This window comes from Falco cherrug, chromosome 5 (genome assembly GCF_023634085.1).
Source record: "Falco cherrug isolate bFalChe1 chromosome 5, bFalChe1.pri, whole genome shotgun sequence".
In the NCBI taxonomy this organism is placed as follows: Eukaryota; Metazoa; Chordata; class Aves; order Falconiformes; family Falconidae; genus Falco; species Falco cherrug.
The window spans coordinates 6,102,120-6,125,470 of NC_073701.1; the positions used below are offsets into that span (position 1 = coordinate 6,102,120).

The 23,351-nt window shown below is 41.5% G+C and overlaps 1 protein-coding gene across 7 annotated transcripts in view; it reads left to right on the forward strand.

The window, feature by feature from the left end:
* The window catches only part of ZBTB20 (zinc finger and BTB domain containing 20), a 519,668-nt gene that overhangs the window by 169,458 nt on the left and 326,859 nt on the right, over positions 1 to 23,351 (forward strand). For all 7 annotated transcript variants that reach the window (XM_055712470.1, XM_055712467.1, XM_055712471.1 and 4 more), the window contains one exon: positions 2,388 to 2,463. The gene's annotated coding sequence lies outside the window, so the exon portion shown is untranslated. The remainder of the gene's footprint in view (positions 1 to 2,387; positions 2,464 to 23,351) is intronic.

Here is a 23,351-nt window from a genome sequence, read left to right on the forward strand (position 1 = left end):
TGTAGCTTGTGCCGGTTGCCCCCGCCTTGCGGAAAGGGGCCGCTCTATCTGCCGGCACTGTGCCCTGGTGCTGAGCTTGCACACTAATGCTAGATGTTGCAATTCCCCCTTCTCCTTTCCAAGCAGGAGAATGTGCTTGGGTTCAAACTGCTAGGAAAATTCACCAAAGAGCAGTCGTCAGGATGGCGCCCAGCACGGAGAGAGGGTGCTGTACCTTTGTGCTTTGATAGGAGAGGGCTAAACGCTTCCTCGTTCTGTACAAAAAAAGTGGGGGTTTTTTGGACAAAATTCACTGCCATGAAGTCCGTGCACCAATTTATTCCTATTTAGGTCATCGGAATAGGGCTTCAGCGGCGCAGCCTGTGCGCTGGCTCTCTGTACGGGGATACATTTCACCCTCAGTGAATGCTCTTTGTTTTCTCAGTTGAGGTCAGTTTTTCATTGCATTCATTAAAAGAAATAGCTTTGGATTGCAAATACCACTGCCCCTCTCCTTCCCTGCCAGCCAGCCAGTGCTACAGCCCTGAAGATGATAGAAAAGGGGTAAATTTGGAAGGGAAGGAAGGGAAAGAAATGGCAGTTCAGAGGCTGAAGCTGTTACCACTTACCTGGCAGTTTTGCTGTTGCTTACTTCTGATGGACTTACCATCCTTTTGCCTGGATTTCTCCACTGCTCCTCTGTCTATCTTACTAGATGCCAATCAGGAGAAAGAAGGAGAGTTATTTGATAGAAAGATTGTCTAAAGGATGAGAAACCGGTTTCTGAAATGGTTGCTTTAAGAAAAATTTCATCCCAGCCTATAAAGGTTATCTGGTGGCAGCAGCATCCCAGTGCCTCTGCCAGGGGGCTCCTCTTCCTTCATTCGAATGCTCCAGAATTGGTTCTGCGTAAGATTTGATAATTCTTGCTGTGCTGTCCCCTTCCCTGCTCTCTCTCTCCTTTGCCTCCTGCTTTTCCATAGCTCTGATCTTGAGAGGGTGGAAAAGTTAAACCTAAAAATAAGGTGCTGAGCTCGCTCCTGTTTGTGGCGTACGCGTGTGTGGGGACGTGTCTGTGTGACTGTCTCGTCTGATGCAGCGCGGTTCTTACTGAACATCTGTGGGGAAGGATTGGGAAGGCTCATGTAACTCTGAGGGCTGAAGAACGGGGTTAATTTTTTTTCCTTAGGGGAGAACAAAGAAATAATTTCACTTAGGAATTGCCCCCAGCCTGTGGGACGTTCCAAATCAGTATTAGATTCGCACCTAGGATTTATTTGCAGATCTCCGTCAGCACGCTGCTGGTGGAGAGTGGCTTTGACTTTGAATGGGGTAAACTAGGCAAGTTCTGCTGTCACCTTTTAAAAATAAAATTTAATCAATTTCTGATTTGTTCCTTTGATGAATCATTGGTACATTGTATGTGTCTGTGTGTGTTGCTGTATGGTTTGTTATTATGAGGCCAAATCCTGACAACTTACTGCAAAATTGTTTTAATTTATTAATAATAATTTTTGTTGTTCTCATTTCTCCTGGTTCTAGAGCCTTTATAATTAGATATAATTAAAACCACAGGTTTTAAACTCCAGTCTAACATTTAAACTCATATTTATGGTGCAACCCCTGGAGTTTTATTGTTACTCCAACTGCATTTTGGAAAAAAAAAAATATTTTTTTTGCATCTGTTCAAATGCTATGTCTGCATCTACCACTTCTTAATCATCTGTTTTGCACAGTAAAATGACATTTATTTTACTCAGTATGAAACCTTGCCGTTTTATGGAGTAGCTGTTTCATACCCCTTAACAAAAGGTGCAAGGGACCTTTTGCCTTGTACACTTTAAAAACAGCTTTCCTCTTTTTGAACTTGTCTTTCTCTGCTCCTCCATGCAACAGTCTGAAAGTGCTACATGCTGTAGAACGAATTTTTAAAAAAATGTTGTTGGCTGGCATTATGTAAAACCATATTTTCCCTTTTGGTGCGTATGTTCTGGTCCTAGTAATGTCCTTGTTTTGCTGAAATTAACATTTTTCCCCTCGCAGTCGTTGGTATGTGATGGTGTTTTTCTGTCTTCTTTAATTGTGATGCTTATTTTTTTTAATTAGTATAAGGTTGATTGTTAAAATTAAGTGGCAGAAGGCTTCTTTCCAAGTTATTCAGAGATCTTTTGCTGTAGAAATATATTTTGCTACTCTCAATTGCCTTTTCCCCCTTCTTTCATTGCAAACTACTCTGGGAAGAGCTTCTTTTAACACACACACACAAAAAAAAAAAAAAAAAAAAAAAAAGGCTACGCTTGACTGATAATGCATTGCTTTGGATGGTGAAACATTATGAAAGTTTAATTTTTAATTAAATCTGAAATACCAATTATAACTGAAAGAGATTTTAACCTGTTTCTTTTCAGACTGCCTGAAGTTACATTGTAGATGCTGAAATCACTGCACCTTAAAAACAAAAAGATTAAGCTGCACTGCATTCCTGTAAGTAAAAGCTTTTCCAGTACCTTTTGTCCATATTTTTCCTCTATATGCATCCAAAGTGTTAGCACAGTAGCTGGGCTTGGATAAAGGTCAGAGTCCCCTTGAATGAGATTATAGAAGTTCAAAGGATGTTTTATTTAAAAATTAAAACTGAACTTACATCTTGCAGATCTTTAATTTCAGACACATGAATAGATCATTCTTTTCTGCTTTGTTTTGAATATTATTGGGAATATTGTGCATCTCCGTGTTTGTTGACTTACAGTTCCTGTCGCTTTGTCAGTGAGGGTTTCTGCATTTTGGTGCAGGGATAACAGAAAGTAGCAGAAGATTCATTATAGCATAAAATACAGTTTATTCTTTTTGTGATGTCATAATAAATCCTCCTTTATACAAGAAAAAAACCCCAGCAACTTCTTGGTGACATCACAGGGGGGTTCAGCTGCTTTGGGGTGTAGGTGAAGGCAGAAATGCCTCATTCATCTGTGCTGTGACACAACAAAACAGCCAAAATAATGTCTTGACGTCTCTCAGAAAGAAAGGCGTCTCTTTCTAAGGGCATAGTTATTCCATAAATGCAAGTCAGACTGTACATCGGTCTGATGTACCCTTATTTAGAATCTGTTTATTTAATGTATTTGGGGCAATAATTAAGATTTGGAACTTCAGTGGCTGAACAACAGGCACGCAAAAGAGGATTGGAAAATATAGTCGGTCGAGATACTCTGAATTTAATGAAATAATATAGGAATAAAAATCCAGGAGCTTGTATATAGGAGGAAAAAATTGATTTTAGTTGGACAGGACAAAGCTGTGGAATATTACAAAGCAAAGTCGGTTTGTTTTCCTGTTTAAGATCAAAATGTGCAGCCTGTAATGAAATCCAGAGCCTTCTTCCAAAGTGGTACTTTTCTACTTCAGTGTTAAAATATTTTAACTATTACAAGGGAATTTTTTCCCTTCCTTCCCCCCTCACCCCCCCTTTCTTTTTTTTTTTTTTTTAAAGTTGTATTTTAATGATTTCTTTTAATCTAGCTGAGGGGTACGGTACACTGTGGGCAGCTAATGCGTGCCCCTTCCAGCACGGAGCGCCAAGCATGACTCAGGCAGGCAGATTGTGCCATTCTGGCTCAACTCCATCGTGTTTTTACATTACTGGCAAGGGCCGTGCCATTGTGTTGCTTAAATATTGTGTATTAACTGCAGGCTGTGGCCAGTGAATGGTATTTAACATTTTCTGCTCATCATTCCTGACTGTGAGCAGCTTCCCTGGCCACCAGAGGTTAACCTCGCAATTACACTGGCGAGCGGAGTGGAAAACACTCCTGGATTTGCTGGGTCCAGCAGCAGTTTAAAGGGAAGGGTTGGGGGGAAGAGTGGGAGAACGCTTCTGAATCTGTGAGTACAGAATTTCAAAGTTGTCTTGCTGATTTGTCTGAACAACCAGGAGAATTCTTGTTGGAAAGTAGAAGTAATTCTCTTTCCAAAATGCAGCAGCGGAATGAGGAGTGAATTAAGGCAAGTTCCTTGAATCCTTAGGATCCAGATGGTCAGTAAGTCCTGCACGGACAGCCCTAGGGCAGAACACCAGGTAGCAATATATGGGCCTGATGGTTGTTGTTGGCTGGAATGGGCTTGGATTAGTTATATGAGACTCTAGGCTTTGGAGGGGACATAAATACACAAGTAGAAAACTCATGTGTAGGAAATATTTTCAGGTTTGTTTTTTTTTTTAATCAATGGTGACGAGCACATCAAGGCAGAGATGTTGAGCAGCTTGCTCAAGGTCCAAGTAAATCGGTGATCAAACTGGGAACAGAGCGTGGGATCACGACTCCCCAAGTCTGGTCTGTTCTGCCCAGTTCTTCTTTCCATTCCTTGAAGTAAAATGTCCGGTTTTCTAATCTTTGAGTATCTTGTGTCATTTCCTTTTGCCAAAAGGAAAAAAAAAAAAATACCCCACCTGTAAACTTATAGCAGCTCCTGAGTTCTGTAGCCTTGCCTTGGCGTACAGCCTGTCTCTGGAATACAGAAGAACAAGGTGGAGGGACTTTTATGTATGGATACATGGGGTAAAATGAGGATGTGATTCTGTCTGTACTTGTGTCCATGTAACACGTAACTGGGCACAACAAAAATGGGGGCACCTCCTTTACAGAGAAAAGTACACCTTCAGGATTTCCTTTGTTTCCTATGCGTGTTCGCTGTAACCGGTGTTTCTAATTGTAAGATCTTTAATAAAGTGAACTTCCCGGTATGGCTTTCCTGTATTAACCTGCAAACAGCAAGGAGGAAAGGCAAGCCACGCTCTGGTAATTTTCTGGTTGGTTGGTTGGTTGGTTTGTTGTTTAAATTTGGTTTCTTTAATTGAAGGGTGGAAAACTTGTTTTAGGGTACGGATATCCCTTAAAGCAACTGTTTAATATAAGATGGGCCAAATTTTCGGCTAATATAAAAATACGCTTGACTTGATAGATGGCATTAGAAGAAAGTACAAATTCACAACACGTGAACTTCTGGCAGGCAGTCGCATAAAAACACAGCTTTCTAAATGCAGTGCAGGCATGCTCTTAAATGGGAAAGGTCTGTGGGCTGGATTCTTCCTATGCTGGGTACTCTGGCTGTGTTTTGCTATGTGCTGAAGTTGTGTGGGTTGATAGGCAAGTAGATTCATTGAGGTCCATGGGACTACTCAATTACTTAACTTCAAGGATGTGGTTAAGTACTTTGCTGTTTACAACTAACCCCAAATAGGATTAAGTTATTGTGTGCGGAAGAAAAAAAAAAATCTGTACACACAACCTGGAAACCTATAAGAGAGATGCACTGGATGTGATTTGAAAGCAGTGGTTTTAGTTACATTGCCATCAGCTAGGGCCAATAAGAAGTCTACAACACATTATTTTTTGTGAACAGAGAGGTTTGTCGAGGTTTCAGCCTTACGCAGCCTTGTGATCTAATTACTGACCAAGAGATCCAGTGCTCTCATCTTAATGGATGCTGGCTCATTGAGTGGCATTGGACAAGTCATTTAACCTCGCTGCGCCTTGTTCAGCAGATCGCTTTTTCAGTTTGGTTCAAACTGATACAGCTCTGTGAACGTTACTGAGTTTGTGTTTGCAAAGCTCTTAGAGGAGAACTAGTAACCATTGTTGTTATTAATAAGTATATTGTGTAGACAAATCACGAGGGATGGAGATACAGCCACTCATGGGGGTGATCTTTCACAACTCACTTGTGCCTTTGTTTAATTCCATCACTCAAAGGTATCAAGGCCAACTCCAATTTACAGAAGTATTTCTCATGTCACTCTCCCCACTGTTGAGTAGTTTATTGTTCGTGTTCTCTCTCCGTCTGTTTCTCTGCTACTTTCCTCCATGCTGAATTAACCTTGCATACCAAACTTTATTTCCCCTTTTTTTGTATTATACAGCAGAGACGTTTGTGTAGCCTCCAAATTACAGAGAGCAAATTCATTTTGTCTAGTGATTGTTTGCTGATGATGTATGAAACAGACAGAAGACAGTTTGAATTTTCATAAGTTCAATTGAGCTTGCAGGCATAAGGGAAGGAACAGGCAGAACCCAAGCCAATGTGACACAGTAAGCTGGCATCCCAGAGTGCGTGCGGCATGTGTAGCGTCAGGATGTCGGGGCTGGGAAGGGCTTCGTCCATCACAGCAGTGCTTTTAAATGAAGGAAGAGTTTTGAAGCAACAAACACGCTACCCTGCTGTGTTCTTTACAGCACGAGTCCTCATGGTTCCCCATAGATACGAGAGCTGTCCTGCCCTCCTTTAACTTGCTTCTTTCACTGGAATTTCATGTCTAAGATGGGCTGCAAATTCCCAGTTCCTCTTCCTCCGACAAAACGTAAAGCCTCAATAGTTCATTAAGCTGATGATTTGGGGGTATTTTTGATGCAGAAGATACTGACGTGTAGAAGCTATGCTGGATAAGACGTGCAAATGTGACGTGAGCATGGAAGCGTGCTTCCTCTTAACAAAGATCTGTGTCTTGGGGCTGACTGTCACTGAGGTATTGTTAGCATTAACAAAGAGAATTAATTTTGCCTTTTCCCCTTCCTATACCAAGGTATTAATCCAGAAACTCGCGGGGATAAATTCTGCCCTGATTTCTACCTGTGGAACCCCAGTGGAAATGTGGAGAGGTCAAAAATGTTTGTCAAGGCAGAAGCAGTCCTAGTGTTAAAATTCTTGAGAAAGCAGAAACTGGTTGATTATCATCTGGCCCAGGGGCAAGAGGATCCGTAGGAGCCCTAAGTGGCGTTATATGCCTCTGTAAGTGTTGCTTTTGTTGTATGTTAAGGAGAATATGAAAAAAAAATATTCTAGTGAGTGAAAAGTTATAATCAGGAGCACAGTGATTAATTGCTCTTCATATCCACTGGGAGAAAGACATAGAGAAATCAGTTCAACAAGCAGTGGAAATTACCAAGTTACATATTAAAAACCATGTTCTGACTATATCAGCTGTAAAGCGCGGGGATGCACAACCTGTAGGTACTGTGGAAGCAGGGGAGGTTTCCTCTTTAAGGAACGGCTTGGAAAACTGTCTCTTGGGGTGTGCTAGAACTCACCATGAGGCAGAAGCCCAGCCTGGATGGGTTCTGTTGCTCCCTGGCGTTTCTCTCATTCAGCATACCGTTTGGGAATGTTGGTATGTGGCTAATACATTCCTGATTAATAAAGCTTAATGTTCCCAAAAGATCCCCAGGGTTCTCATTTTTCCATCCTCTCATAACTGAAACCATACTGTCTCTTCAAAGATTTCATTGGACTGCCAGCGTTTTGCTTTGACCCTTCTTTTTTTAGAGGAGGACAGGGGAGGGAGTTGTGTAGACACCAAAGGGACAGATTTTCAGTCACGGTGAGTCTGCATGGTTTCTTTCCAGTCAGTGCACAAATGCTGATTTGTTTCAGTTACTGGTTTTAAAAATTTGGATGAATGGAGACACTCCAGGTATTGTCTGATACAAAGGCCTTTGACACAGATTGTGGAGACAGTTGAAAGTTGCAAATAGGATTGATGATCAGAGCAAATATGTAATGAGGCTGGAGTAAAGCCTGCTACAAAAAGGTAAATGTCTCAGGAGATGGGGAGCTTTGTAATTGTCTCTGTTCTCTGATGATTGTCTCTGTTTTCTGAATTTCCATGTAAACATCCTTGAAAGATATCTTCACTTAACAAAACTGCAAATTTCCAAATGCAGCCGGTCAGCCTGAAAATTTTGTCAGTTCTTGGGCTGGTTTTAATTGGTCCCATTCTCAACTTGGCACTAAAAAACAATTGGGAATGACTGTCGATTACGTCCCTATTGCTCTCTCTCTTTGTTTTCTTGCAAATGTTTAAGGTTTGGGTTTTGGGGTGAAGCGGAGGGCTTGTGTGAAGCTTTGTTTGTTGCCGTAGGTCTCTCTGTTAAGGGCATCAGTTGTAGTGTACAAATGGGTAGTTGGTTTTGCAGAACAGCAGCCACAGTAGATGAAGATAGGAAAACGGCTCTCCAGTTTGTGGTTGCTTTAATATCTAAAGGAGTATGGGTTGTGAGTCACTGGTATTAAAAAGGCATGGGAATATTAGCATGGATTCCCTAAGTAGCGCTACTTCAGTAAGTTGTAAAACACTTCAGCATTTTAGCACCTGAAGATGTTACGGTGAAAGTAGAAAAAATTTCACTCAGTTTATCAAAACATTTGCTGGTCTACTTCAGGATAAAACAAGGGCCAAATACGACTGAGCAAGGAAAGTCATCTTAGACCAGAGAGATCATCAGTTAAGCTACAGGAGGAAAATAGAAAACACAGACCTGACCTTTTCCAAGCCGTGGTTCTCTTACTTTGTCCTATCTGAAATGAAATTCTTCAGCTAAACCAGTGTGTGATGGGAGGGACTCCACGGAGAGGCATTGTGGTTATTCTATATTTACATCAGTGTCCCTGAGGACACTCGCGCTGAATCATTGCAAATTCCAGAGTCTGATGTAGGGCAGTCTGATGAATGTAAGTTACCCTGACTTTCTGGTCTGTTTTCTTCATTAGTGTAAGTGGTCTAGCTCTGAAGTTTACTACAGAGGATCTGGTGGTTCTTGTTGCCTTTTCCCCCTGCATCTAGATAATAGATTAGAAGATACTTAGATCTGTTCTGTCAAAATTGCTGTTTTTTTCAACGTTTCCACTGGCACGAGAGAGAACAGGATTTATTTATTTCTTTTAAAAAATATATCATCTACAGAGCTCCACTGTTGACATGTCTGTGGCTTTGGTGCCAGTGCACGCTCTGCAGGACCTTCAGAAGTCTTATGAGGAATGCTGTCCTTCAAATATGTGTTTCAACAGTCCTGTATTTCATCATGACAAAAGAATTCCTCCAGCATCTTTTGTTGTGTGTGTGCATAATCGTCGTATAGCCTTTTTGGTTTAAAAGGACCTAGTTCTTGCTCCTTGCTTCCTTCTCTTGTATCTCTCTCCGCTAGGAGCCTGTAGGAGCTGGCAGCAAGATAGCCCGATTGGAGATAGTGAGCACTTGGCAGATCAGTCTGTGCTCTTAAAGGCCATTGGAAAAGTATTTGGCTTTGCAAGATGTTTTAGTGTCAGTAATAACTGAAGGCATCTCTGAGTCAGAATCTGCATTAACAATTTTTCTGAACCCATTGCTTTCCCTGGCAGATGTTTTTTAGCTGTCTTCATAATGTTTCCTTAGACATTGCGTTCTACATCGTGTGGTGTTCTCATGGAAATTTTGAATAATGAAAATCTTTTGTAAAATGGAAGAGTGGTATCTCTTTCAAGACGGGCAATAAGTAATCGAGAATCCTGTGACCCATAGCAGCAGAACCTTTTCAAGGAACTAGGGGTCTGTTTCCCAGCAGCAATGACAGCAGTTGTGCACCAGATCACTGCGTGTCTGCTCTGCGTATGACCCAGTTTAGGTCATGATCTTGCAGTCCCGGTTCATTTAGCCAGGGTGTAGTGGCACAGTTTCTGCGTGTATAGTTAGCAAGATCAGACCATCAATGGGAAAGTCTGCTGAACGTTAGAGGCTGAGCCAGAGGCGGATGAATTCTCATCTCTTCCCAGGTTCTTTTTCCATTCATTAGGGTTTCGAGCGAGGAGGGTGATCTGTTTTGTCATGTCTCTTGCCCTGTTTCAATACACAAGTAACATTCTTAGGTCTGCGCAGCTGTCACTTCTCCAGAACAAGTGATACTGGATTCCTGAAGCAAACAACTATAAAACGTTCATCCTTTGGGGCAGACTTCGTGTGTAAATGACAGCTTTTGCCTGGATGCAGTTAACAGCTAGAGGGAAATTGCAGCAGTCGGGGCATCAAACAAGCCTGAGGAATGCAGAGAGAGGATGCTGAGGGACCCAGAAGTCAGGTGACCAAGAGGGTATAGAATTAAATAAGTGTATCAACGTGACAGGCAATACAGTGTGATTAGAAGCAAAAAAACCCTGAGTCAATAGGGAAGGTTGCTATAGGTACTGATGCTTATGAATGGCACCTGGATGTAAGAGTGTTGATTCCTCGTAATTATTTCAGTCCTGCAGGAGGGAAAGGATTATGCTTTTTACTTCTGCCAGGGCTCCAGTGCTATTTAATGTGTTGTTCTGGTGCCTCTTGGCCATGTGCAAATCACCCCAGAAATGATACTGTTTGGTGTTTCTTCCTATGTCACAAATTGATGCATTACTACTACTCAGCTTCTGTGTGTGTGTGGCTTAGAAAATAACTACTCTTTACAGTTACATCTGCCCTTATTCTGATCGTGCTTGCCATTCGAGATGACATTTGTTTGCCATGACAAACTGCTGTTCGCGTTACCAGTCTTTGTTAAGCTGTGGTGGTCTTGCTCCTGTGTGCTCTAGTTGACACACGTGGCTCTAGAACTGCGCTGAAAAAAATATTCAGGTATTAGTACAACTCTTAAATACCTAGCAAATATTTAGTTTCCTCGGGATACCAGTCATGGTCACCTCAAGTGTTTTCCTGCCTTGTCCATGGGACTGTCCTTTGGCAAGAGTTCAGAAGAATTTTTAATGTGGGAAGGTAATCACAGCTAGTATATATGATTATGCTCTATAACAGATATAAAATATTTTATATCTCTGTATGGTTTTGGCATGGTACTGAACCAAAGCCTTGCATTCAGATAGTCCCTGAACTTCTGGGCTTCTCAAAACTTCCTTCTCTTCTCATATGTGTAGTCTTAGACTGTTGCAGAGCTATGGAAATGGATGATGAAAGGCCAGGTCTAAATATATTTTAGGAGCTTTAAAGTTAGACGCAGTAACGTTTAGGTGCTTGACTCTGAATGGAATTAAAATCCCAGAGTTAGGTCCTTTATCCAGTGCTTGGGATGGATTAAGGGCGAAGGGGAGAATCTTGTCGGGTTGGAGCAACCTAGAAGGCAGCAAGGGGAAGCTCTGGAGGCTAAAGGCTCGGTGTTTCTGCTGTGGGCACCATTTCATACCAGTAAGAAACACAGAATGGATCTTCTCCTTACTGCAGCCATCGTTGTCCCAGAAAATTCCAAATGAGCCAGGCAAATTTTACTTCTTATGAAATTATCGGCTGTTAAAATACATTTTCTATCCCCCTATAGAAATTGCCTTTCAGCAACATGGGATAGGCATAGGTTTCCAGTGCCTTACGATGGTGGAAAACATTTCTGATGTCCCTGCATTGTCAGACTGTCAGGGGCACAGTTATTATGATTTAATTACATTTAAAAGCATTTAACTTCTAAAAATCTCTTACACCGTCTCTGTCATAATGTTTAGAATGTATCTATACCATACTGTAGTTGTTCTTTAAGCCTCCTTACACCTAGAAAAATTTGTAAAAGAAATACACTGTATAGCAAAATAGGTGTTCATTATTTAATGCTGAACTAATTCTTAAAGCTGCGTTTGTGATTAATCATGGTTGTGCTGATGGAAGTCTAGAAAGGGTAAGAGACTTTTCCTCCTGCTTTTTCTCTGTTGAGATGGTAGGAAGCCTGGAATATCCCACGTTGTGAAACACTGAATCTCATTGCTGCTGCTTCATCGCACTGTCTGAACAGGACAGGGATTTGCCTGTGACCGCCCACCGCTGCTTCCTAGGGCTGGCGACTCAGGGCTGTTAGAAACCCGTAAAATTCAGGGATGCGGGTGAGTGGTGTGACAGAGCAAGTTTCCTTCGTAGTGCCCAGAGAGGTTATGCAAATGCAGTATCACCTGCAGTCCCTACCAGAGCTCTGCACGCCGTTGCTGTATTGAGCGTGGCCGTTTTCTGTTACCCGTAAGAGTGAAATCATGGCCCCGGTGAAGTCAGTGAGATTCTTCCATGTTCCTTTCGGTGGAGCCAGGATGCGTTGCAGCTTGAGCTGCCCCATTACGTAGGGAGGGCTATGTTACGCCTGCTGCATTTACACACGTGCATCTGATCCCACCTCTCCAGCAGCGCTGCTCCTTGCAGCGGGGCTGGCACCAACTGCTCTGCTGCTGTCACCGTCACCACAGCCTCGAGGGGCAGGGGCAGGTGCAGCACTTCCCTGGGCTGATGTAGGGGAAAGGATTTACACTGAGAAAATAGATACATCCTGCTTATTTTAGAGATATTATTTATTTTTTTTAAATAACTAGATTTACTCTGCTTTAATATCAAAGGGACGTAAAAGTTATCGTATGTATAATTTTGCCCAATAGTGGTTGAATGAAGGTTTATTTTGGTTTTTTATCTCCTCATTTGAGGCGGTTTGGACGTCTTTTGTGAAAGTTTATTAATATTGGTTAGAAATCATTACCCTCTCCCATTTTGTCTAGCCCAGTTTTAATACCAGCTTAGAAAACAGTTCGTTCCTTTGTGGAGCTGATTAGGAACTGGCAAATTGTTAAAGAAAATGTATTTTGAATTAAGAAATTTAGAGTGCTGAAGCTGCTGAATGGCAGAACCAGGCCTCATCCCTTGTATAGCCCTAATCCAAAGCTGGTTTAAAACTTGGTCAAGTTACTCAGTGGGAGAATAGAGAAACAATAGATGGTCAATTTGTGTACACAGGTGCTCTCAGAAACGCAGGTGTTTTTAGAAGAAGTAGTATATGTGAATAGGAATTGCTTGTTCAAAGACTAAGTGTGCTTGAAAAAAAAATAAAAAAAGCACACCTAGTGGTACCCACATCTGTGTAAATTTCTCCTTTCACACAAATCTGGTGTGTGGTTCAGCAGACCTCTCCCGTGCTGGGCTGGGCTTGGGCTCTTGCTTGCACTGAAACCAGGTGTAGAATTCCCAGTCTCCGTCTTGGTTGTGCTTTTCTGGTCTGCTGCAGCACTGGTGTGCCAGCAGAAGCTCCTGCACTGAACTTTCTCAGTGCTGCGAACTTTCAGAATGGAGCCTGTATTTGCTGAAGTACAGAAAAAATAATGGAGCTTGTTCTGCCCATTTGAAACCTCAGTCTTCTCCCTTAAAGCTGGGTCAAATAGCCTCTGTATTTGCAAGCCTAGCACTAATTCATGTGGCTAAATTGACAGCAATGAATGAATAGTAAAGGGGGACGGTACTGTTGCCCTTTACATAGGACCTCCATTTACTTTAGTGGGATTTTCACCAATTTCAGTGCTTGGAAGGTCTGGTTTTGCGTCCTTCACCACTTTGCTAACCTAGCACCTCTGTTAGAATTCTTAGCCAGTTCATTCCTAATGGCCACGTCATTAGGACCTTTGGGTTGTAGTAAGATATTGATGGTGTGGAGGGCAAGAAACTGTAAGAAGCTAAACAAAAAATCCTAACGCAGATCTTACCTGACACAGATTACAGAAATAGGTGTCGCATCCTTGGTGGTGCTGTGCTTGCTGTGGCTGCCCAGTTTAATGGCCAAACTAAATGTGCTCTCCTCTGCCCAGTAGATCTAGACCAGTCGAGAGCAAAGCAGATTCCTTCCCCTTGCTCTCCAGACTTCGTAACTACAATGCCAATTATCTCGCCAAAGAGAAGGTTTTAGGGGAAAAAGGTAACGCATCACCACGGTAATTTCGGAACATAGCTCATTCCTCGGGACTTGGTGTGGCACAGAAGGTCTTATTTTACCTCTAGGTCCTCTACAAATAGAAATGCCTTGAACAGTGAGCCAGCAAAATGTATAATTAAATAGGGGCAAATATACATTTATTCTGCATGTAGTCACATTAATGAGATAAATCATTTTTCTCTGGAAATGACTGTTTCAACAAAAACAAAACTATAGTGGTTTTAAAAGTAGGGCGGAAAAATACTAATTGATTTTGGTTTGTGTGTTTTTGTTATTTTTTGCCTAATTTCATGATATCTTAAGTAATAATGCATGTCTTACTGCACATCAATCAGTTTTTTAGACTGCAAGAAACACTTAGGTTTAAGGAAGGTGAAGGCTCGGTAAGCACTAAGCTAATGCTTGGTGACATTTTTCGTTGCGCAGAACACTGCTAGTTTTTCTACAGTGACATGCAATAATGTGAATATAGAAATAGAAAAGATGGAGGGGCTTACTTGGAAATTCTAATTCACAGAATTTTCAAAACAAATGTATTTTTGGCTTTTTAATTATGTGGGAAGGTTCAGTGTAACTTCTTTCTGAATTCTGACTTAAAGGAAATGAGAAATCAAATTTCTGCCTTTAGTTGTACCTCTAAAATGCCACAAAAGGCCTGGTAGCTCAGCAGCAAAACTAATGTATCATCCTAAGTTTAAACTCCTTGAGGCACGAGAAAAAAGATCTGGGATCTGTTGCATTTTGAGATCCTGTAGCGATGAATTGTGTGCTCTTTGCAATGCATGCTACAAACCGCATCTCTCTCTAAATTTCTCTTCAATTTTCCACATGGTTCTTGTGTCTGGGTACATGTAATTCGTTGTCTTCTCTTGGGTCTCAAATAGAAGGATTAAGGTGACAACCTCCCTTTTTGCTGACGAAGGCTACTATGATAGACAGATGAGTATTGCTTGTGGGTGCCAGGCGGAATGACTATTTTGTGGACAGATACTGCAGTAGACAGAAGTATTGATTGGATTTCATTGTAATAAACATTGCCAGATGTTATCTCAGTGTGTACTGTTTGCATTAGTAAATAAATAAATCCTCCAGAGCACAGTTATTCCCTATAATGTTCCTTCAAAAGTTTACTATTATCTCCTTTTATATGCCTAAAGTGAACTTCCTCAGCTTTCTGTGCAGCTTGAAAACTAATTGGGACATGTAAAGCTAATTGTAAAATTCAAATCTTGCTCTAGGTTCAGATACCATGTCAAGGCCAAATCTAGTAAGTGTATGTGGTGACATCTTCACTTTGGCTACTCTTTCTTCATCTGAGACTTTCTCCTGTAGGAAATTTCTGAAGAGGGTTGTTTGGTTTTTTTGGTTGGTTTGTTTTTTTTTCCCCACTGGTGTGTTACTGTCCATACTGGTGAACACCTTGTCGTGGGAATGTCATGGTAAATATCTGCATCCTCTGACTCTTGGCAAAGACTCTCAGCTTGTGGGTCACTCGGTACCTAAAATGATGATCTGATTCCAATGTGCGTGTAGTCGCTGAAGATGGCTCAAAGCCAGTGCTTGCAAGCCCAGCGTGTCACTTACCAAGCTAAACCAGCTCCGAGGAAGGATCTGAGCTTCCACAGAGACCAAGAATCCTAAGCATCCAGATTCACTGATCAGACTGTGACAATCACATCACATCAATGTGAGAAGTGCCCCGGTGCATCAGCATTTTTAACCTTAAAACTCCTAAATTAAGTCATCATTCTCTGTGTCAGATCCTAAGTTTAAATTCATATAAAATATGATTCCCCCAAAAAAATTCTTAATAGTTTTACTAGCTATTGTTTGTCTGCTTCTTCCAGTTTATCAGCTGAACTTAACTGTACTACTATCTCCTTAGCTAAATTTAGAATTTTTTACACATTTTACTGGAACTTGCTGTGATAAAAAGCATTTACATGTGTGTATGTATTTACAAGTATCCTTTACAACTTTTAAGGCTACCCCTTCTTAAAGCTTTTATTTTGGACAGAGACCATCAAACCTACACTTGTTCATTTTTCATTCATAAGCATCTTCCCTTTTATTAACAAAAAGGGAAAAGAAGAAAGAAATAATGAAGAGCAAAGGAAGGGGGAAATGTCTGAGCTTCCCGCCAACTTTTTCTTGTTGTGTACGTGAATATTTCCAGTGGTGTCTCTGAAAACTGTGAAGAGAACTACTTGCTTTCAAAAATCCCTGTGTAAAATTAGGAGTACTTGGCCATTTAAAATGCAGCTCCATTTCTCACCTCACTTGCCTTTGAATAGTCAAGTGCACGTCCAAGCAACAGCCACTGAAGGAACAATTCCAAGTTGCATGCAAACGTGGCTCGTCAGCTGTGCATTTTTCCTGTTTCTGAGGAATAAAGATCACAAGTGTGAAACGAAACGTAACAACGAAGCACTGAAGTGCATATCTGAAGGTGGAATTTGTATTGGCTGCAATTTAGCACAGAGAGTGGAAAAACTTAATTCTGCTCTTGGGTCCTGAGACCTTTACCCGCCTCAGGTTAGCAAATGTATCTAAGGAAAGAAGCTGGAGTAGCTAATTCCCAAGTGATTTTAATGATTCATGCTTCCTAAAAGAGAGAGCCATGGGAAATATGCCTGAGCATCACTATTTTGTTTATGCTATAGGATGTTTGTTTAGTGAAATAGCTTTGCTAATGGCTTTGTTAATCAGTCGTGTTCCAAATAAAATAAAAAGTGCCACAGAGCCCTCCTCAGATTTCGTTTTCTGCAAAATTAAACGCCTCGTTTGTTCCTCCTACCTAGGCAGGAAAAGTGAAGCAAAGAAGGACCAAGGAATGACCAAAGCCTGCAGCTGCTCTGTGGGCCTTTGGATTTTAAGGGATAAGGAGTGCATAGGCTTGCTGCTGCCTCCCCAGGAGTGACGATGGAAAACCTTGGCTTTGTTCTGCTCTCTTCCTACCCTCCCTGTTTCTCAGCTCTGAAGTGATACAGGAGCCCACCATAAGAGACCTTTTCAGTTTTAGGGAAGGTTAGGACTGCTCAAGTCTTGGAGAACCAGTTCCCACGTCAGGTAAATGCTGCAGCTCCTAGCTGCTGTGACCACAGGTGAGTTGGCTTGTTCTCTGTGTAGTAGATGGGATATATACGTGTTTCCTTGCGCTCCACACTTGTGTGAACCCACCCTGGTTTTTTAATGATCAGTTCCAGGATAAGGTGGGAAGTCTGTCTCCAGGACCAGTTTGCTTTTTGGCACCTCCTCTGTTCCTGTGTGCAGCGATGTCGGTTAATGCTCATTCAGGCAGTGGATTTGTGATTCTGGTTCTTGGCCTCAAAGTGGATTGAGATTCATAAAAAATAATTTCAAATCACAAAGCCACCATGGGAGGTTTATAGCTTCTGTGACTATCTCACTTGGGCTAGATCTGAATCAGCAATCAGAAGGTGAATGGTTTTGTTCTTATCCCACTGCCAATTTCCTGAGCTAACATAATCTCTGTGTGTGTGTGTGCTACAAAACTTTATTTTCCAATTGAATGCATCCATCCTTTAAAAACAGGTTAAAAAATAAGAGAGAAAATGTAAAGGAAATTTAATATCTAAAAAACAGAGAACAGTGCTCAGGACTTTAAAATATAGGTAAACATCAGTTCCTGCCAAGTTAGTCATTACTAAGAGTTGTTAACACGGGGGATTGATTGAGAGAATGATTGTTGCTGTAGAATGATGATTTAATAAGAGAAAATCTGATAGATTTGACATGCTACATAAAATGTGCAAAACGGGTATTCTTCGGGAAATTGCAACTTTCGTTTGTAGCCCTTAGAGTCGTGTTTGTTCTGTGCCTTGCCACATTCTCCTTTTTCCCTGTTATTCTCGTTCGTTGCTAGAAATCATTGGTGTGCACCATTGTTACGCGTCGCCCAGAAAAACATGGGCAGACTCCAGTTTCCTTCCCCTTCTTGCCTTCTCTCACACCTTCACCTGGTCTGTCCTCGCCCACCGCCTGCGGTGCTCAGGGCACTGCGAAACGTCCTGCTCCCCAGCTTGAGGAGATGGCTACGGATGGCTCCGTTTTATTTGCTCTTATTTGCGCTTTCTCCATACGCACCCACTGCTCGCTGTTCTGGCTGATTATTATTTATCTGTTACTTAGTCTTAACAATATGCTTGGTGCTTTATAAGCCAGAAAATGAAGGCTGCCTCAGCTCAAGGAAGTTGTACAGGACAAATGGATGATGCAGCCCTTCTACTGTTCCCATCTTTGCTGGTGAGCCGTGCTCTGTCCTTCCATTTTTCAGCAATAATTGATGAGAGGTGGGTTGGTGGGGTTTGGGGTTTTTTTTAAATCTGAAATGCCCGGTGCCTCTGTGAAGATCCTGTTACAGGTGTCGGTGTGTTCGGTCTTCTGTAAAGCCTGGTGGTTCATGGGGACCATGCCCAAGTGATAGTCATCACCTTGACCTAAACTACTGCAGGTGGGGTCAGGGACTGCTCGCCACGTGGTCCTCTGCTCGCCTTGGAAAAAATGTAGGGCTAGCCTTAGTGCTGGTACTCTATGAATAATAATAATAAACAACAATCCTAGAGTCTGATTACAACAAATAAATTCCATAACACCCTCTGCACTATATCTGTTATCGTGCCAAAGAGCAGAACATAAAATGAATGAGAACAACAGCAATTCAAAACAACAGCACACAATAGTGTAATTGGACCCTAAGCACATAAAAATAATGGTTTAAAAGAAAGAAGGAGCGGGGGGAAGGCAAAAATGGGACCATGGACTGGCATCGGGGATGGTGTCGTGAAACTGCAGTAAGATGTATGAGCCTAGTAGGAAGAAAAAGAGAAGGGGGAGGGGGTGTGAGTTACTTATGAATCAGTACAACTGTGCTTTGTTCTGCATGAGTGTTTTAATAGAGCAAGTGTAATATAAGGATCAGGTGGGCTCGTGGGAATGGAACAAAAGGTTTTGTAAAATTAAAGCAAAATAATTATAGCTCTAGGTGTAGAGTGAGCACACTCCATCAGTTGATAGCAGGAACCTGCTCAGAATGGAGAAGGGAGGAGGGAGGAAGATGCAGCTGGAGAGGGGTTTTGGTTTGTTTTTTTGATATATACGTTCATAAAACACTCACATACATATACGTGCATACATAATACAGACAGATTTGTATATGTACGTTAACAAAGACTTTAAATCAGTGACAGTTGTACGCAACTTTAAAAGTGACTAATATACCCACACACAAAAATGTATTAAAATGAAAATTCTTAAATTTAGAATAGTCTCAAATGAATTAATTAACAACAACAACAGAAAAAAACCCTCAACCACGTCAGAACATTGTCGTTCAAATGGAATAAAGAACTAATGTCTAAAAGAGGGACCATCCTGTGGCACAGGATTTGAAGATGTTCTTACTGTAAATCCCCGATAAGGAATATAGACAAGAGTGCCCAGTACACTAATAAACCAAACTTGAAGTTCCAGAAGTAATGTGATTATCTGGGGGTCACATGAAAGCTGTCAGCAATGTGTTGTGTTACGGAATCTCCTGTATTTGGGCAAAAGACTCTGCTGTGCTCTTTTGCAGAAAAAGCTGATTCCTACCTGAATTTAAGAGTACAGGCAAGATAAGAGCTTGGTTGATCACCAGGTGGCCTCCCTGTATCTGGCTGTGTGGTTTTTCGTTCCTTTACCATCCGCATGTATATGTACCAAACTGCCTGAGGATGCTGGGTAAAAGGAAAAAACACAAAACAGATTCCTGTCCCAACACAAGTTTTCTGAGTTGCTGATTGTCCTCAAAGGTGTAACTAAAGAGGAGATGCCCAGCATCCAGGAATGTAGGCAGAGTGTACCCAGGTGTGCATCCTTCTCTTTCTAGGTATGTCGTGTTGGGTTCAAAAGGCTCAGAATCTGTGCCTATTTTGGGCAGCAACTTCCAAACAAAGAAGTTATTTTTGGTTTTAAGTTGAAAGAGAAAGAGCTGGTGAATTTTGATGCTAGCCCCATTAACTCCACATGGCACCTGTGGGTTAGAATGGGAATCCTTCCACTGATGTGCTGCTGTATGGAATAAGGAATAGGAGCAGCTACCTGTGATAAAATGCACCTAAAGTGAGAAACTGTTACAGGACCCAAATTACTACCCTCCTGTGGTGGATAGTTTCTGATGGGCAGGACGACCGCCACCTCACCTCGGTGCAGGTGGTGGAACGGCGGCTCAGTGGAGCCGATGGGCCACAGTCGCAGCTACTACAGATGGCTGGCGTGCAAGATACAGCCATGGCAAGGGAGGGGGGCAATGCGCCTGCCTCCCACCACATTTCCCCTTATTCTGTAGTCAGATTTCCCTTATTCAGACTTTGTTCAGGATAATTGTTCACAGACAATATATTTTCGTGCTGGTGGTGCAATCAGAGGCTGTTCTCACTTGAAGCAGAGCACATCTCTTAGGTAGTGCTTTCTGCCAGAATGTGGAGGCTGAGATCAGAGTGAAGCTTTATGAGCTCCATTTGGTGCTTTTTACTTCCGTCTTGTTTCTCTCTCTGCAGGGGATGTGAAACTAGATTTGTCCTGTTTCCACAGCAGGGTTTTGGTTTATTTTGTTTTTCTGAAGCATTTCGTTCAGTGGCACAAATCCAGAGGAGAGTGTGTTGCAGAGATGGATTTGAATGTCAGACAGAAAGAGTTGTGTTTAATAAACTCTTTGTTGTAAATTATAGAAACTAGAGAGCAGGAGGCCCCTGTTTAACACAAACATTCTGTGGTTAAATTATCGCTTTAAGTGTTTACTCCTTAACATAAAGAGCAATGAGACGAGGTAGCTTTGCTGAAAGGGCTGCTTATGGGATCCAAAGCTGAAGACTGAAATTCTTTAGTTCTCAATAGTCCTTTCAAACTCTTGTCACCTTCCATCTGCCTTTGTCTTTTGGCTTAGAGGTAGCTGCCTAATAGAACTGAAAGTATAGGATTAGTTTAAAAAACAACAAAAACTCACTAAAAAACCACCACCCAAAACAAAAAACAAACCAAAATTTTATAGGCTGTTATGAAAAGAGAGATAAAAAAGATGCTTTGATAACGTGATGCAGTACTTGAAGATGGTAGCCAAACACATAGCTCCCCTTATGTATGCTACTCCTGCTTATCTCCTGTGCTCACCAGCTTTTGAAAATTCCTTTCTGTCTGTATCGTAGCATGAGCTGTGTATCTGTGTTGATCTCATTTCAAAGTGATTTGTCAACATGAGCCTATTATGAAAGTTCAGGTCAGTAGCAGGCCAGGCATCCAAGGGGGTGACGCTGCACATTGGAAGGGGAGAGGTCAGGAATAGCTGGTCACGTCCCAGGTCTTCAGATGTGCCTCAGGAGCCGTGCGTTTTGCTGTTCGGGAACAGAGATGCTGTAAAGCTGTAGAGTTGAGCTCTTATTCACAGCAAGACGCAATATGCCAGTATCTGTCCCATTCCAAGTTCCTGCAACACTATTGAAGTCAGAGAATTCAAGTCCCAGATTCTTGGCTTATTTTGAGATTGACTCATTTTCTTCCTTGCCATTCCAGTAAATCCAACATACATACATGCACGTGCATGCTCATATAGACATACTGCCATTTTTCCGTAGCATGAAATTAAAAAAAAGGAACAAAAGCACAGGTCTTTCTCCCTTGTCCTTTAGTTTTCTGACAAAAAGGAACTTCAGTATTTTATATTCCAGCTTTATCTTCTTCCATTCACTCCGCTGGGAGCAAAGTCTAAAGGATTAAGACAAGAACAACTCTGTACTATATCTCTATATTATTCTAATGTGTATTATATATACTATTTATATAATAAAACGTATTCCTAATTGTACTACAAAAAAACCCCCAAACTTTTGCTCAGAAAGAACCGATGCAACACTGCTCACATTCCCCTGCTTTCTCTCCATCTATTTTGGACTTTGATGAGCAATAACATACAAGCATCAGTAAAGACTACTGTCCCTCCCTTTGCTCTTTTGTCTGATTTTCCTTTTCCGAGTCTGTAGGAGAATGAATCTAGTCTGTCTAGAGAATTTGCACCCTGGTTTTCTCATAAGGCAGATGAAGTTTTTTAGATAACAGTAGGGACAATTTCTGGTCTTATTGAAGTTGTTGGCAGTTCTCCAGATGATTTGTTATGAGATTTGGCCTTGAGAAAAAGGATCAGTCACACTCATCTCCTTTTTATTCTGAACTAGAATGACCCATATCGCTACCCAGTGATGGCTGCCTAGGATACTAGCAGTGAATGTTTGGAAAATGACCAAAAGTTCAAATATATGCAAGAATGCATGAAACCCACTGTCTAAGAGACCAGAGAGAATGCCATTGGCCGCAGTAAAATGCGTGATTAAGTAGAACCAAATAAAACTGGAAGCTTGTTATGAAATACCATCTATGTCTACTTTAATACTTTTATATATAATACCATGTTATGATGAGGCCCCAAACAGTTCTCCCAAACATAAACTTATGTGTATGTCTTTCTGCATTCCCTGAGATCTTTTGATTGCAGAGCACTAGAAATGGTGCAAAACAAAGTCCCTTTTCCAAGTTCCCTACAGTGAACAACTTAGGAGCGTTTAGTTTTAGCTTGTGTTAGGACTTCGTGTCCTCAGAGAACAGCTTCTGCGCCTTTGATCTCTAGATATAAAAATCACTGTTTCCCATGTTTCCCAGTGGCTACAGAAAGACCAGTGGGGCCCCAGAAAAGAGCCAGGGAGGTGTGGAATGAGGACCTTGCAGCTCCGGTCGTTCCCGGCATTGCTGCTGACTTCTTGTATAATTGGAAAGAAACTTACAGTTATCTCCAGTAATCCTTATTTCTGTGAGAGTACTTAGCTGCCTTAACAACATGTATTAAGGAAGGAAGAGGTGGGGAAAAAAGTTGAAAAAACAGACATACTCTCTAACCTTAACGTAACTTTTTTCGTGTTTTATTTGTGTGCGGTTAGTCCACAAAGTAAATTCACAGGCATGTGTTTTTATATGTCTGTATCCCATGTAGTGCCCCTTCCTATGGGAAAGGAGTTGATCAAAACCAATGCTCAAATCCGACAGATTTCCCTGTCTTTTGGAGGGAAGGAGAGGTAGCAGGTCAAAGAGAATATAAGATTTCATTACAACACAGTTGTGTCTGCAGCTGAAAACATTTCACTAACTTATTCCTATCCAAAGTTTTCCCTTTGAACATTTCTTGTAGGAGGTGAATTTTCCAGTTGGTTTGACTTTGTTGTCAAAAAAAGTCAAACTAATTTCTTTTTCTTCCCTCTGATTAAATGAATAAAATGTTAAGAGTAATTAAGCCAAGGTAAGTTTTATGTCTGGGTCGGTTTTTTTCTTAATTCCTAACCTGGTAAACAAACCGCTTGTATCCATCTTTACAGAGATAATTTAAAGCCACGGTGCTGGAAGTATGGTGTAAAAATACCAGTTCTCACTTTGGAGACAAAAACTCTTTGATGACCTTCAAACCTCGTGTGTTAAACTTGCCAGTAAAAATCATGTTTTTCATTATTCTTGTTACCTCAAGGTTATTCAGAGCTAAAGTTTCCGCAAAGATCAAACAAGAGGGTTTCTTTCAGTCTCGCATATCCTCGCTTTTGCCCAGATTATGCCCCCTGTGAAAATACTAAACCACAGACATCGTGGCCTTGAAGCTGGAGGGAGGATTGCTTGGGTTTTGCGAGGCTCTGATCATCAGACCAGGAGAGATCCAGCTTCTCTTCTCCACCCTGGCTCAGTAACCTTGGAAAAGTCAATAATAAATCTGTTCCCCGGCTGTAAAAGGAAGGGGATGCCATTTCCATGGGGCAGAGGTCCTTTGAA